Source organism: Prionailurus viverrinus, chromosome A1 (genome assembly GCF_022837055.1).
Source record: "Prionailurus viverrinus isolate Anna chromosome A1, UM_Priviv_1.0, whole genome shotgun sequence".
NCBI classification, from domain to species: Eukaryota; Metazoa; Chordata; class Mammalia; order Carnivora; family Felidae; genus Prionailurus; species Prionailurus viverrinus.
In genome coordinates, this window is record NC_062561.1 from 137,386,164 (window position 1) to 137,402,544 (window position 16,381).

Here is a 16,381-nt window from a genome sequence, read left to right on the forward strand (position 1 = left end):
AAGTAAGCTAACATTTGTCCTTTTGTTTGGTTAGAGTCATTATCATCATGTTTATATCAAGCCACCGGGCCAAAGCAGTTAGGTGCCACACTGTATCAGATGCTATATTCTTACAGAGATTTAAAACTTCAATTTCCAACTCTGGAGGGGAGAATCAGGCCTTATCAAGATCGCCTGGCAGAGTTATAAACCCAACTAGCTTATCACTGATGAGAATATAGTCTTCATTGAGAGAGGCTTTTAAAAATTTCTCTGTTAATTTTTGCTTCGTCATTTCAGACAATCGTTAGCTAGGCCTGGTCAGAGCCTTATTTCTGGCTGGGTATAAAGTCCATTTTCAGTATACTCCTAGGCTCTTTGTTCCTTTCCCCTCCACTACCCACCCCCTACCCTGACTCATCTCTTCTAGAACCTTCTCTTTCCTTCCCAAAACACTGGGCGTGATTTACTAAGTGCATTTCCCAGCCAGCTCCACTGGCTAGAAAGACCGATTTACAGGAACAAAGTGTCCCCAAGTTATCACTGGGTCATGGTCCAAAATTCAGAATCAGCTATTGGAATTAACAATGTTTTTTCTCCTAGAAACAATGGTGGTGGAGGGTGTTCAGGATATCCCTCTGAAGCCATTTTATCTATAATAAAAGCTGAGTTATAATGTAAGTGAGGGATCTAGAAACAAAAAGAATATCCATGTGGTACAGACAAAAATAGGAGGGAAAGGAAGAGGAGAAATGGGAGAAGAAGGGAGATTTTCCTCTCTGTCTTTGTTAATGAAGTTCTGGGCAGGGCCCAGTTCATAATAATCAGGTCCTATGTACAGAGCCTCTCATGGTCTTAGACCAAAAGAAATAGTTAAAGTTTGGGGTCTGACCCATGTTAAAGGAACGTCAGGTTATACAACAACACTGCTGGCTATCAAAGCCCCTGAAAAAGCATGTTGCTACCAATGCATTTCCTCCTTTGAAGCAAATCTTCAAAGGAAGTTAAGAGAGCAATCAGAAAGCTATGTGGTAAGCTTCATGTAGATCCGGGCATCAACTGCTGTAGGACTGGGCAAAAACATCTTAAGGCCTCACTATTCTCTCCTCTAGCTACAGCATGCAAAATCAAGGCTCAGGGCTTGCTTCTTTCATTCTCCCTTTTCTAGACCATCTGGTTCTTTGCTACAACACCTTCTTGCTCTAACTATGGTGATATTGTCAATTAGATTAGAGCCAACATTTGTAGGCATGGGAGCCATTCTGGTCCTTTAAAATTGATGTAGTATCACTTGCTCTGTTCTGATATAACATGTATGGATTTTGTAGTTTAACTAGCAGGAAACCATTGACTTTCTATGTTATCAGGGATCACTTCAACTTAATGTTTCCAACCTCTTCCCTACCACGTTCCAACCATACCTTCTGCTAGACACCATCACTATTGTATGTGTGTATGGGAGAGCAGAATAAGTGTATCTTATTCCATAAAATCATTCCACAAAATTAAAAATGTTTTCTGTCTCAAAACCTTTTTAGAAGTAGCAGTAACATAAAGTAGAACAAAATATGAATAAATATAGTCATTTATGAACTTTTGAGACTCCTCCTTTCCCTTATAGCAAATGATCTCAGCTAGATATTAGAAAGAAAAGTGGGTAGGCTAATTTATACTAATGTGCAAATGACTAGCCAGCACCACTAATAACATCTGAAAGTTTTTTTGTCTTTTGAAAAGAAGGTATACAGTGATACATATGCACCTTTAACCAGTATAATTTCAGGCAGTATAAGCAGCTATTTCACAGAGTAGAAAATTCAGGGAGTGTTGTGGGAAAGATTTCAGGTTCAGGCTGGTCTTTTGCTCTAGAGCTCAGCTTCTGCAGCAAGTTATAGTATCTTTTTTTTTTTTTCCTGAACACAAATCTCAGAGATTCACAAGACTCGAAAGCTTATCACAAGGATTTTTATGGCAGTATTATCAGGACCTCTAGCTTAGAAGTGGAAGGGGGGAGGCTACTCAGGGGACAGTGAGGGCAGCTGTTGGCACCTTTGAACAGTGGGAGACCCTTCCACTAGCTCAGCTTGACCTTTCATCCATTTCTGTTGTTCATGTTTCTCATCTCTCTGCAAATGCACCATTCCTTTCATTGTTTGGTATCGCTTTTAGAAATGAGCTTGGTACCTTAATGATTTAAGCATTTCCCTTGTATCTTCCTGAAATCATTAATGTTTTCTCTCCTCTCCTGCCTTTCTCCTATTTCACCTAACCTTAATTCCCAGGATCCCACCATGTCAAGATATTCTTGTTTCCTAGCAACTCTGATGCTGACTTTGCTGGGTTGGTCTCCTCCTTCACTACTGTCCACATTTTCCCCCCAGATTGGGAAGAACTTTTCTCCCAGTGATGTGAGTACCTAAGACATACTCACCCTCAGTTCCACAAACCCCTATATTCTGCCTCTCATTGCTGGATAGTTAGGCCCCCAGCAGTTGCTCCTGACCAAAAGAAAAATGAAGTGAATAGTATGTCTACTGGATGATTTAGTGACATCATGTGCCCTGGAGCCACTAGCCACATCTAGACTAATGGCAATTCTGTCTCTAGACTAACAATAATGGTCCACAGGGCACCTGGGTAGCTCAGTGGGTTAAGTGTCAGACTCCTGATTTCAGCTCAGGTCATGATCTCACGGTGTGTGAAATCAAGGCTTGCAGTGGGCTCTGTGCTGACAATGTGGAGCCTGCTTAGGATTCTCTCTGTCCGTCTTTCTCTTTTCCTGCCCGGTTCATGCATGCATACTCTCTCTCAAAACAAATAAATAAACTCAAAAAAAAAAAAAAAGAATAATGGTCCTTAGCCAGGGTAGGGCTGGGAAATTATATAGGACAAGTTTTGTTTTTTTTAACGTTCACATTGATGTGTCTCACAATAGAAGTATGCTGTGTGTGAGAGTTGGCCAGAGTGACCTCTGATGGCCTCTGCTGTCCTTTTGTTCTATGGATCTTGGCCTCAAACAAAGCAAACCAGATGGGGACACCAGTGCTAGGGACCATGGGGTATAATTAGGATATATTTCACAAGAAACCTTGCCACCCTCTTTCAGAAGGCAGCTGATATGTCCTTATAACTACTCTAGCGTTTTAAAGAGATTCTTTGTCATGAGTTACCAAGAATCTCAGTGACCTGGTTAAACATTCAATGAATTGGCTCCATGAATAAGTAAAGAATCATTTTATTTGTGTCTGAAAGCTTAAGAAACTAAAATAATATTGTCCGTACCAAGAGGCTGAAAGTGTTTCCACATGTGTGGATACTCTTATTAAATTAGTTTGTAGAATCATTCAACAAATATTGTTTGAGTATCTACTGTGTGCGGGGCACTGTGTTATGCCTCAGGGACATTGCTCAGGGAGTAAGAAAGGTCCATGGTATGCTCAGTGTTCAAAAATGCTCAAAAATCATGATTTTTTTTTTTAATGAAATGCAGAGGGCTGAGCTTTCACAGGGGCTCATGCCATATTTTATCTACTGAGGGTATGTATTTGGATGCTCATCTTATTTCTCCTGCTGGATTATAAACCTCACTTTGGTGAAGCCTTTCCTCAGAGCTCTCAGCTGTGCTTTCCTGATGTTTGGCTCATAGGTCCATTATCACCCTTCTCCCATGGGTATATAGGCTGATGAGTACTGAGTGCTTGCATCACACCCCTAGCATTCAGGACTTTGTTTTACCCAGACACCAACCCTAAAGGAAGCTGCTATCATGGACCCCATTTAACATTGTTCTTACCTTGGTCTGCATGGAGCACTGTGGCCTAGCCCCAGCCTCAGCTCCTCCGACATCCCTCCTCTCCCCTTGCTCACTGCTGTTGGCCATGCGGGCCCCTTGCTGGTGGTTGGCCACACCAGGTGTTCTCCCACCCCAGGGCATTGCTTTTTGGCTGGAAATGCTCCTCCTCTGGACTGTCACATGATCCCTCTGCTGACTCACCCGGGTCTGCCCCATACGACATCTTCAGACAAGTATTCCTCAACCTATCTAATATGTAACAACCTCCTGCATTCACTGTCTCACCCTGCTCCGTTTTCCTTTATAGCATTTATCACTACCTGACATACTACATGTCTCTTATTTCACTTTTAATAACTGTTTTTTAATACCTGAATGCCAGCTTCACTTGGAAGGGATTCTGTCTGGCACAGAGCTAGATCCGTAGCACCTAGGCTGGGCTCAAAGGATGTCCTCAATAAATATTTGTTAGGTAAATAAATCTCCATTTGATAGATGAGAATATTAAAACTTAGAAAAATTAAGTGACTTAGTCTCGAATAAGTCCCAAGCAGGGTCTGTGCTATCAACACAGAGCCTGACATGGGGCTGGATCTCACAAACCATGAGATCATGATCTGAGCCAAAACCAAGAGTCAGATGCTTAACTGACTGAGCCACCCAGGCATCCCCAAAATCCATATTCTTAACCAATGTGTGTGTGTGTGTGTGTGTGTGTGTGTGTGTGTGTGTTCTCCACCAAGCTCTCAGATTCGTGGTGAGGACTATTTTTAAAAAATATTTTGTAGCCTAGATGCTTAAAGAGACTGACACATGGTGGAGATTTTATAATAAAATTTACAAATAAATTTTATAAAATATATGGTTAGCTTATAGAAGATTGATTGAACAGGCAGAGAGAGTCGTGTTTCTGATGGGGACACAGTGTAGACAAAAGCACAAAAGCCCAAGGAACATAAATGCCTGAATACATGGCTAGCTTATCACCAGGGGCAGCTTAGGCAGCATAAAAAAATAAAGCCTATTGAGTAAGTATAATCATCGCACTTCCCTTTTAGCAGCCAGAGTTATCATCCCATACCTAGACTTACAGTACACACGCAAGTTAAAATACCTGTAATGCTTTGCTAATCTTCCAAAGACTTCTTTATAATAAATTGGAGCCATGGTAAAAATGTGCTAGTCTTTAAAACAAAGATACATGGTCACAGGATTTAACATTGACTCTGAATGCCTGCCAGACAGCAGATGTAAATGTTCAATTTTACTGAGAGGGCTTGATATAAATGATCTCAATGACTTTGGAGGCATCTAAACAATAAAAAGATTTTTTTTTTGTTACTTAAATGCAGAACTCTGGACTCTCCAGGGTAAATAATAGTTTGGTAGAAATCACTGGTAGAATAATTAGCAATTGTTGTGTTTTTCAGAGCTGATCCATTTCTTCCTTCTAACATTTGGGTCCCTTTGCATAGTTCAGTCCCTTCCCTCTGCACCGGGAAGCAAGAAGGAGATGTAACCAGAACCCTCTCTTGGGATTGAAACCATGTGAGCCAGCAGGGTCAGATCCTCCCAGCTGGCTGGCTAGAGGGGCATCTGCCAACGGTGTTCCAGCATCAGGGCTGTGCAGATAAGATACACATCTCCTTTTTCTGCCACAGTGATTTTGTCACTTTCGAGTGCATCCCTTTTGTATGCTAAAATGATTGGCATCCCTATCTCCCACCCATTTCACATGCCCATTTTCCTCATCACTCCTCATCATAGCATCCTGCCCTTTTCCCAAACACATTGTTGTTGATTTTCATTAGCTCTGAGGCAAAGAAAATGTGCTGCCCAACTGGAGGGTATTACACCAGGGAAGCAACATTTCAAAGCTTAATTGCTTGTCTCCTGAAAGGTGCTTGCTAAATTAAACCAGCATGTCTCTCTGCCTCTTGGACACTTTTTCTTTCTGTGTGAAGATGAAGCCAATCTTGTAGGAGATTGCAAAACAGGAGGAAGCAGCCATGTTCCTCGTGTCCATCCAGAACCTTCTCAGAGCGATGGCCGCCCATCTCAAAGGTCTGCTGAAGGAAAAGGGGCAGGAGGTGCTGGCCTTGACACCAGAGGTCAATGAGACCACTGAGGGGCCTCTGCTGAGAGGGAAGTGTTTTCCTCTATGGTCTATACTTTGTATTTAAGAAACGATTCTCTGTGCTGAGTTCATAGATTTCTCCTACATTGTTGTCTAAAAGTCCTTTAGTTTTACCAGACACATTTAGGTTTTAAATCATGTGGATTTGGTTTCTGTGTATGGTAGGAGGTAAGAATCAGATTTCATTTTTCTGTATGAAACATTAACTGTCTAAATTACATTTATTAGATAGTTTATCCTTTCCCTGCTGATACAGTGTTTGTTGTTAGAAATCCAGCTTCCACGTACACATGAGTCTGTTTTGAAGATTTCTGGTCTATTCCAGGCACCTATTTGTCTGTTCCTACAATTATACTACAGTGTCTAAATTTCTAACCTTTATAATAATAACCTTGCTAGGGAGTAGTGCTGGTCCCCTGCCCCTACCTTTTCCTTCCTCAGAAATATTAGTTTTGCTCTTTGAACATAAATGAACATACACACACACACACACACACACACACACACAGTTTGTTGAGTGTCACGAAAAACCTAGTTGGGAGTCTGACTGGATTTGCATTGATTTTAGAGATATATTTTTTAAGAGAATGGACATCTTTATGATACTGAGTTTTCCTGTCCAATAGCCTGGAATATTTCTTCCTCTATTTACATCTTCTCTTTCAGTAAACTCTTGCAATTATAATTTTCTCCAAAAAAAGCATGTACATCCATTTTAAAACTTATTTTTTGGCATTTTTTTGTCGTTTTATAAATAACATCTTTAAATAAATTGCATCTTTCTTTTGACTAATGCATAGAAATGCCATTGATTTTTGAATACTGATTTTTTTTAAATTTAGCAATCTTGCTACTAATTCTAATAATTTATCTACAGATTCTTGGGATTTCTAATTGAACAATCACAGTACCTACAAACAGTGATGGCTATATATATTTTTCAAATACCTATACTTTTTTCCCTTTTCATTCTGAATGGATAGGATGTCCAGTCCAGTGTTGAAAAAGAGTAGTGAAAGAAGATCTCTTTGTAGATTTCCTGATCTTGAGCATTCTATCATGAAGTATGCTGTTTATTGTAACTTATGTTTAGGAAGTTTCTTTTTATTCCAAATTGAATAAGAGTTATATTTTTTGCTGAGGAGGCTGAATGGATGTTATGTTTTATCAAACAAACGTTCTTTCTGCATCTCCTGTGATCATATGTGTTTACTCTGAGAATCTATTAACATGATGAATTGCATTACCCAGCTTTTTAAGGTTAAGCCATTCTTCCATTCTTGAGACACACCCAGTTTGGTCAGCATGTTTCATCTTTCTTTACACATTGATGAATTCAGTTTCTTAATGTTTTGTTTAGGATTTTTGCATTTACTTTTATCAGTTATATTGTCTGCTATCTTCTCCCTCCCCCTTGACTAGATATATTATGGATATTCCAGACTCATGGAATGAGTTGGAGGATATCCTCCTTTTTAAATGTTTTCTTTTATACCTTTATTGAGGTATAATTTACACATAGTAACATTCACCCTTTTTAAGTGTTTGGCTTAATCACTTTTGGAAAAATGTATGTTTTCCACTCATCCCTACAAGCAAGTTTTACAATACTTCTATCACCCTGAAAAACTGTGGACAATATATACTTGGATCTTCCTTTTTTATACAGTCGATCGATCTTTGTCTTTTGATGGGAGTGTTGAGTACATTCACATTAATGTAATAACCGGTATGTTTGTATTCAGGTATACCTTTTTGCTGTTTGTTTTCTCCTTGTCTCATTTCTCTCCTGTTTTTCTGTAACTACAGGAATGTCAGTTGCACTTGCCATGTTATAGTTGGGGACGCTTGCTAGCGTGTATTAATAAGGCTTCAGACACATGGCATAAGGTCAGTTGGTTTGGTGGATGTGTTTTTTTCTATTCTGATCGGAAAAGAAGATTAGAAAGAGTTCATATTTATATGGAATGGACAATGAATATTCATTTGCAGGGCTATGTTAACTTTCCCACCCTCCGATATAATATATTCCAAAGAGATCTGGGCTGTCTAGACATCCTGTAGAACATCACATTGATCTATTACATCATGCTGATTGGAACAAATGAGCAAAAGGAGGTAGTACACTGAAGTCAATTTAAGACCCATGGGCTCCAGACAGTGGAAGAAAACCTCTCTGACAGTTCAGAAGCCAGCCACTTTAGTAAAGTTTTTAGGGTCTAGTGGTCAAGGATGTGCTAAGCTGTGTCTGCCGAGGTAAAAGAAAAATGATTGCACCTTGCATTTCCTACCACAAAGAAGGAAGCACAGTGCCTGGTAAGCTGCTTTGGGATCTAGAGACAACACATTCAACATTTAGGAATATTTTTCTGGCCCTATACTTGGTGACACAGAAGGCCATCAGCTTTGAAGGCGGCCCCCGAATAGGAAAGAGCTCTGCAGCAAGTTGTGGCCATGGTGCAAACAGTCTTGCCATATAGGTCATGCAGTCTAACAGGCCCTATGTGTTAGAGGCATCTCTGGTGGGAAAAGATGCATTGTGAAGTTTATAGCAAGCCTCGGGGAGAATGGCATTGCAGGCCTCTGGGTTCCGGAACAACGTCATGACATTGGCAGCAGAGAAATACATGCCTTTTGAAAAATAGCTCTTGGCCAGGAGGGAACTGGTAGAGATAGAATGCTCGGTTCTTTGGATCATCAAATGATCCTACACCTGGAATTGTCCCTGTTGATCTGGGGTCTATTAGATCTGTCAAGTAATAAAGCTGGATAGGCCCAGCAGTAGTCTATTATAAAAAGGAAATGTTACAGGCTCCAGCCTACGCCTAAGAGAGCACAAGTAAACTGCATCAGAAGGTTGCCTACACTTCCATCATTCACTACAGTTGCATCAGCACCCATCTCCCAGGTCACACCTATGGCTGTAGGGAGGATCTCATATGCTCAGCTGAGGGAGGAAGAAAAAGCCTGAGTTTTGTGTACAGTTTAGGTGACTCAGTATATGGAAACAAGCTGAAAACAGAGTGTGCTACATTATATCCACATTCAAGGGTGACCCTGAAAGGCAGAGAAAAGTGACAATCTTCCCAAGAGGCAGAGCTACAAGTGACACAGCTGGTTATTCACTTTGAGTGAGAAAAGAGGTAGCAAAAAGTAAGACTATATATGCAGATCCCTAGATAGTATCCAATGGCCTGGCCAGTTGGTTATGGGCCTGGGAGGAAAAGAGGCTCTCCCACTAATGTCTGTCTTCTCAGTTTCTACTGAAAGAGAGAGGCCTGTAGGAACCATGAAAGAGTTGCTTCCTGAACATACAGGGAGAAAAGGATCTGTACAGCACAAGCGTTGGTCTGTGGCAGCATGGAGACAAACTGCTCAAATTTCCTTCAGGAAGGCCTACTGGGGCCTTTAGCTGACTGACAACTTTTAGTTACTGCCCCTTTCTATCTACTGTAGTTTTCATGCCTGGCTGCTACTAGCCAATGACTCAGCATCATGAGGAGTACGAAAGGCAGTCCATTTTGGCCCACTGCTAGACACATCCAGTGGCTCTGAGACTTTGTGACACATCTGAGACTCTACCTCCACAATTCCTCTTATCCATTCTCCTTTCACAGCCTGAAGGGTATCTCCACGTACTCATGATCTCTCCCCCTTTATCCTTCACAGATGTTCCCCACAATATTGTATATATAATCATATATTGGGGTCTCCTTTTCAAAGAGCCGAAACTAGCACTGTTAAAATGTCTTTCATTACATATGAAGTGATATAACATTAATCAAGATAAAATGGGTTAAGGATGGATATTGTATTTCCTAGAGCGACCACCAACAATATTTAACAAAGGCATACAGCTAAAAAGCCTACAGGTGAGGTAAAATGAAATATAAAAAATTCTCAATCAAGAGAATTCTCAATCAAATCAAAGAAAAACAAAGGAATAAAGAAAGAAGGTATATAATAAGTAGCGAGATGATAAAATTAAATCCAACTATACAATTAAATGTTAATGGATTAAATGCTCCCATTCAAAGGTAGGGACTGTTTTAGATGGAATAAAAAGGAAAAATCCAATTGTATGTTGTTTATGAGAGAAACATTTTCAATATAAAGTCACAAAATTGTTGAAACAAAACAATGGAAGAATTATACCATGTAAACACTAATTGTGAGAAAGCTGATGTTAATATCAGACCAGATGAACTTCAAGTCAAAAAGCAATAATAAGAATAAAAGGAGACATTTTATAATAATAGAAGTCAATTCATTAAGAAGTCAGGATTAAGAACTAAACAAATCCATAGTTTGAGGAGTTTTTAATACTCCTGTCTCAATATCTGAAAGAACAAGGAGATTGAAAAATAGCAACAGTATAGAACAGGAGTTGGGAAATTATATCCTTTTGGCTAAATTTGGCCATCCTATTTGTTTATGTATGGTTTATGGCTATTTTGCACTAACGGGGCTGCATTGAGTAGTTGCTACAGACAGTATACAGCCTACAAAACTGAAAATAGCCCTTGCTAGAAAAAGGTTACGGATTATAAGAGATTTGAACAATCCAGTCAACTAAATCTAATTGATATTTATAAAACACTCATCTAATACTTAGAGTTCATATTCTTTTCAAATATTTCTGGAATCATACAGACCAAACGAGAATACTTTTCAAGTATTCCTGGAATGATACACATTGCTTAGCAATATTAAGTCTCAATACATTTCAAATGATTGTATGTATGTTCTTTTACCATAATTAGAAATCAATAACAAAAAAGATAACTATAGGAATACTCAATATATATATTTTGAAATTAAGCAATAGATTTTCTAAATAATTCATGGATTGAACTGGAAATCATGAGGGAAATGAGAAAATATTTTGAACTGAAACAAGTAACAAAATGGCAATAAATGCCTATTTATGAATAATTACTTTGAATGTAAATTGGTTAAATTTTCTAATCAAAAAACACAGGGTGACAGAGTGGATGAAGAAACAAGTCCCATCTATATACTGCCTATAAGAGACTCATTTCAGACCTAAAGACACCAGCAGACTGAAAGTGACAGCATGGAGAAACATTTACAATGCAAATGTATGTCAAAAGAAAGCTGGAGTAGCAATACTTATATAAAACAAAATAGACTGTAAAACAAATACTGTAACAAGACACCAAAAAAAAGGCAGTATAAACAAACAATTGAACAAGATATAGTAATATTTATGCACCTAATATGGAAGCACCCAGATACATAAAACAGTTAATAACAAACATAAAGGAAATAAATGATAGTAATACAATAATAGTAGGGGACTCTAACACTCCATTTGCATTGATGGACAGATCATCTAAACAGCAAATCAACAAGGAAATAGTGGCTTTGAATGACACAGTGGGCCAGATAGATTTAATGCATATATTCAGAACATTCCATCCTAAAAAAACAGAATACATGTTCTTTTCAAGTTCACATTGAACATTCTCCAGAATAGATCACACAGTAGGCCAAAAAACAAATTGCAACAAATTCAAAAGGAGTGAAATCATTGTGTTGACCACAATGATATGAAAGTAGGTATCAATCATAAGAAAAAATATGGAAAGAGCACAAATACATGGAGGTTAAATAATATGCTACTAAACAATGAATGGATCAACAAAGAAATAAAGAAGAAATTGAAAACACAATGGTCCAAAATCTTTGGGATGGAGCAAAAGTGGTTCTAAGAGAGAAGTTTACAGCAACACAGGCATACCTCAACAAGCAAGAAAACTCTCAAATAACCTAACAAACCTAAAGGAGCTGGAAGAACAAGAAACAAAACTCAAAACCAGAAGAAAGAAGGAGGTAAATAAAGATTAGAGCTGAAATAAATGATATAGTAAGTAATAAAAATAAAATAGATCAATGAAATCAGGAGCTGGTTCTTTGAAAAGATCAACAAAATTGATAAATCTCTAGCCAGATTCATAAAAAAAAGACCCAAATAAATAGACAAAATCAGAAATGAAAAGGAGAAATAACAACGTATACCACAGAAATAAAAAGGACTGTAGAGATTATGAAAAATTATATGCCAACAAATTGGACAACCTAGAAAAATGGATAAATTCCTAGAAACACGTAACCTATCAAAACTGAAGCAGAAATAGAAAATTTGAACAGACTGATTACCAGCAATGAAACTGAATCAGTAATCAAAGAGTCCTAATAAAAAAAAAATTCCAGGACCAGATGGTTTCACAGGTGAATTCTAGCAAGTATTTAAGGAAGAGTTAATACCTAGTCTTCTCAAACTATCCCAAAAAATAGAAGAGAAAGGAAAACTTCCAAATTCATTCTAAGAGGCCAATATCACCCTGATACCAAATCCAGATAAAGACACCACAAAAAAAAAAAAAAAAAAAGAATTACAGGCCAATATCTCTGATAAACATAGATTCAAATATCTCCCACAAAATACTAGCTAATGAGCTTAATAATACATTAAAAAATAATTCACCATCATCAATGGGATTTATGGGATCAATGGGATGTAAGGGTGGCTCAATATTCACAAACCAATTAATGTGATACATCACGTCAACCATAGGATCATTTCAGCAGATGCAGAAAAAGTATTTGACAAGGTACAACATCAATTCATGATAAAAACCCTCTACAAAGTAGGTTTAAAGGGAACATGCTTCTACATAATAAAGGCCTTTAAAAAACGTAAAGGCCTTAAAAAACTGCTGTATTCCTATACACTAGTAATGAAGCAGCAGAAAGTGAAATTAAAACAATTCCATTTTCAATTACACCCAAAACAATGAAATAGTTTGGAATAAACTTAACCAAAGAGGTGAAAGACCTGTACTCTGAAAACTATAAAACACTGATGAAAGAAATTGAAGATAGCACAAAAAAAGGTAAAGTCATTCCATGCTCATGGCTTGGACGAACAAATATTGTTAAAATGTCTACGCTACCCAAAGCAGTCTACACATTTAATGCAATCCCTATCAAAATCCAGTAGCATTTTTCAAAGAACTAGAACAAACAATCCTAAAATTTGCATGGAACTCTGAAAGATCCCAAATAGCCAACGCATTCTTAAAAAAGAAAAACAAAAGTGGAGGTATCACAATTCCAGACTTCCAGTTATATTACAAAACGGTAGTGATCAAAACAGCATGGTAATCAATGCAGTAATCAATGGAACAGAATAGAAAACACAGAAATAAACCCACAATTATATGGCCAATTAATCTTTGATGAAGCAGGAAAGAATATCCAGGGGGAAGAAGTTTCATCCACAGATGGTACTGGGAAAACTGGACATCTACAAGCAGAAGAATGAAACTAGATCACTTTCTTACACTATACACAAAAATAAACTGGTGTAAGGCCTAAATGTGAGTCCTGAAACCATAGAAATCCTAGAAGAGAGCACAGGTAGTCATGTCTCTGACATCAGCCGCCTCAACATTTTTCAACATTCTAGATCTGTCTCCTGAGGCAAGAACAAAAGCAAAAATAAACTATTGGGACTACATAAAAATAAAAAGCTTCCACACAGCAAAGGAAACAATGAACAAGACTAAAAGGCAACCTACAGAATGAGAGAAGATACTTGCAAGTGTTGTATCTGATAAAGGGTTAGTATCTAAAATATATAAAGAACTTATAAAACTCAACACCCCAAAAAACCAATCTGATTAAAAAATAAACAGAAGGGGCACCTGGGTGGCTTAGTTGAGCATCTGACCCTTGGTTTTGGCTCAGGTCATGCTCTCATAGTTTGTGAGTTCAAGCCCCACATGGGGCTCTGCACTGGCAGTGTGGAGCCTGCTTGGGATTATCTCTCTCTCTGCCCTCCCCACTCATTCTCTCTCTCTTTTTCTGTCTCTCTTTATCAAAATATTTAAAAAAAACATTTAACAAAATAAGCAGAAGACATGAATCCACATTTCTCCAAAGAAGACATTCAGATGTCCAACAGACCCATGATCGGGGAAATACAAATCAAAACTACAATAAGATATCACCTCACACCTGTTAGAATGGTTAAAATAAAAAAACCCACAAGAAACAATAAGTGTTGGCGAGCATGTGAAGAAAAAAGAACCTTTTTGCACTGTTGGTGGGAATGTTGGTGTTGGTGGGAATGTAACCTGGTGCAGCCATTATGGAAAATAGTATGAAGTTTCCTCAAAAGGTTAAAAATAGAATTACCTTACTATCCAGTAACGGCATTACTGGGTATTTACCCAAAGAATACAAACACTAATTCAAAGGGATACATGTATCCCTATGTTTATAGCAGTATTATTTACAATAGCCAAATTATGGAAGTAGCCCAAGTGTCCATCAGAAGATGAATGGGCAAAGAAGATGTGAGAAGATTCCATATATATATATATATATATATATATATATATATATACACACACACACACACACCCATATATATGCAATGGAATATTATTCGGCCATAAAAACAATGAAGTCTTGCCATTTGCAATGACATGAACAGAGCTAGAGAGTAGAATGCTAAGCAAAATAAGTGAGAACAAGACAAATACCATACTATTTCACCCATACGTGGAATTTAAGAAACAAAAGAAATGACAAAGGAAAAAGAAAAGAGACAAACCAAGAAAAAGACTCTTATCTGTAGAGAACACGCTGATGGTTACCAGAGGGAAGGTGGGTGGGGAGACAGGTAAAATAGGTGATTGGGATTAAAGAGTACACTTAACATGATGAGCACTGAGTAATGTATATAATTGTTGAGTCATTACATTGTGTACCTGAAACTAATAGAGCACTGTATGTTAACTATACTGGAATTAAAAACTTTATAAAAAAATATTTTGAACTGAATGGAATTGAGAGCACAATGTCAAAATTTGTGGGATGCAACCAAAGAAATACTTTCAAATTTATAGCATTAAATCCTTATATTAGACAACAAGAAAGGTATAAAATAAATAATCTAAACTTTTACCTAGAAAGCTAGAAAAAGAAGAGCAAGTTAAACCAAAATAAGAATATAAAAAACATAAAGAGTGCAAATCAGTAAGACAATGGCAAAATCAACAAAATAAAAAATTGTTTCATTGAAAAAGATTGATGAGATCTATGAATCCAGAGCAAGATGGACAGGGAAAAGACAGAAAATATAAATTAATAATATCAGTAAAGAAAGAGGACATCACTACAACTCCTATAGACATTGAAGGGATAATAATAAAATATTATGAATAAATTTTATGGAAATAAATTTGGAAATTAAGATAAACTAGCCAAATTTACTGGAAGATGTAACTTATAGCACAATAACCATAAAATGTGAATAGCCACATATCTGTTTAAGAAATTGAATTTATAATTAAAACTTTCACACAAAGAGAACTCCAGTCCAAATAGTTTCACAGATGTGTTCTAACATTTCTGAGTAGGAAATAATATCAATTCTAAACACACTTTCAGAATAGAGAGGAAAAGGGGGACACTTCCTAACTGACTTTATGAGGTCACCATAACCCTGATATCAAAAGCTGACAAGGACATTGAAAAAATAAATTATAGACCAATATCCTTCCTAAGCCAAGATGCAAAAGTCCTTAACAGATATTAGCAAATTGAATCAAACAATATATAAAAAGGATAATACATCAAGACCAAGTGGGGGGATGTTCCAGGAAGGCAAGATTGGTATATTAATAAATCAACAGAAGTCAGCACATTAACAGAAAAAGAAAAAATATGATTAGTTCAAGAAATTCGGAAAACGATTTGACTAAATTCCAACATCCATTCATGAAAAAAATAGAAGCTCTCAACAAACTAGGCATGAAAGAAAACTTCCTCATCCTGATAAAAGCCATCTCTATAGCTAACATCATACAACAAAAGTAAAATACTGAATGTATTTCCCCCTACCATCAGTAATAAGGCAAGGGTATCTGTCTCACTACATGTATTCAGCATTGTACTGGAGATCTTAACCAGGGCAAAAAGGAAAGATTAAAAAAAAAAAAAGGATTGGAAAAGAGAAGTAAAACTATCTTTATTCACAGAAGATGTAGCTGTATACACAAATAATCTGATTCCAAAGGAATCTACCAAAAACTATTAAAACTAATAAATGAATTTAGTAAGGACACAGCACATAAAGTAACTAAAAATCAATTGTATTTCCATATACCAGGAATAAAAATTGTCAAATGAAATATAAAACTTCATATTTATGTTTACAATGGCATTACAAAGCATAAAATACTGAGGACTAGGTTTATCAGAACATGTGTAACATCCCTATACTAAAAACTAGAAACTACAAAACACTGTTGAAACAAATGAAGAAAACATAAATAAATGGAGAGATATACCCTGTTCATGGCTGATAAGACCCAGTGTTGTTAAGATGTAATTTTTCCCCAGTTTTTCTAAAGATCCAAAGCAATTCCCCCAAA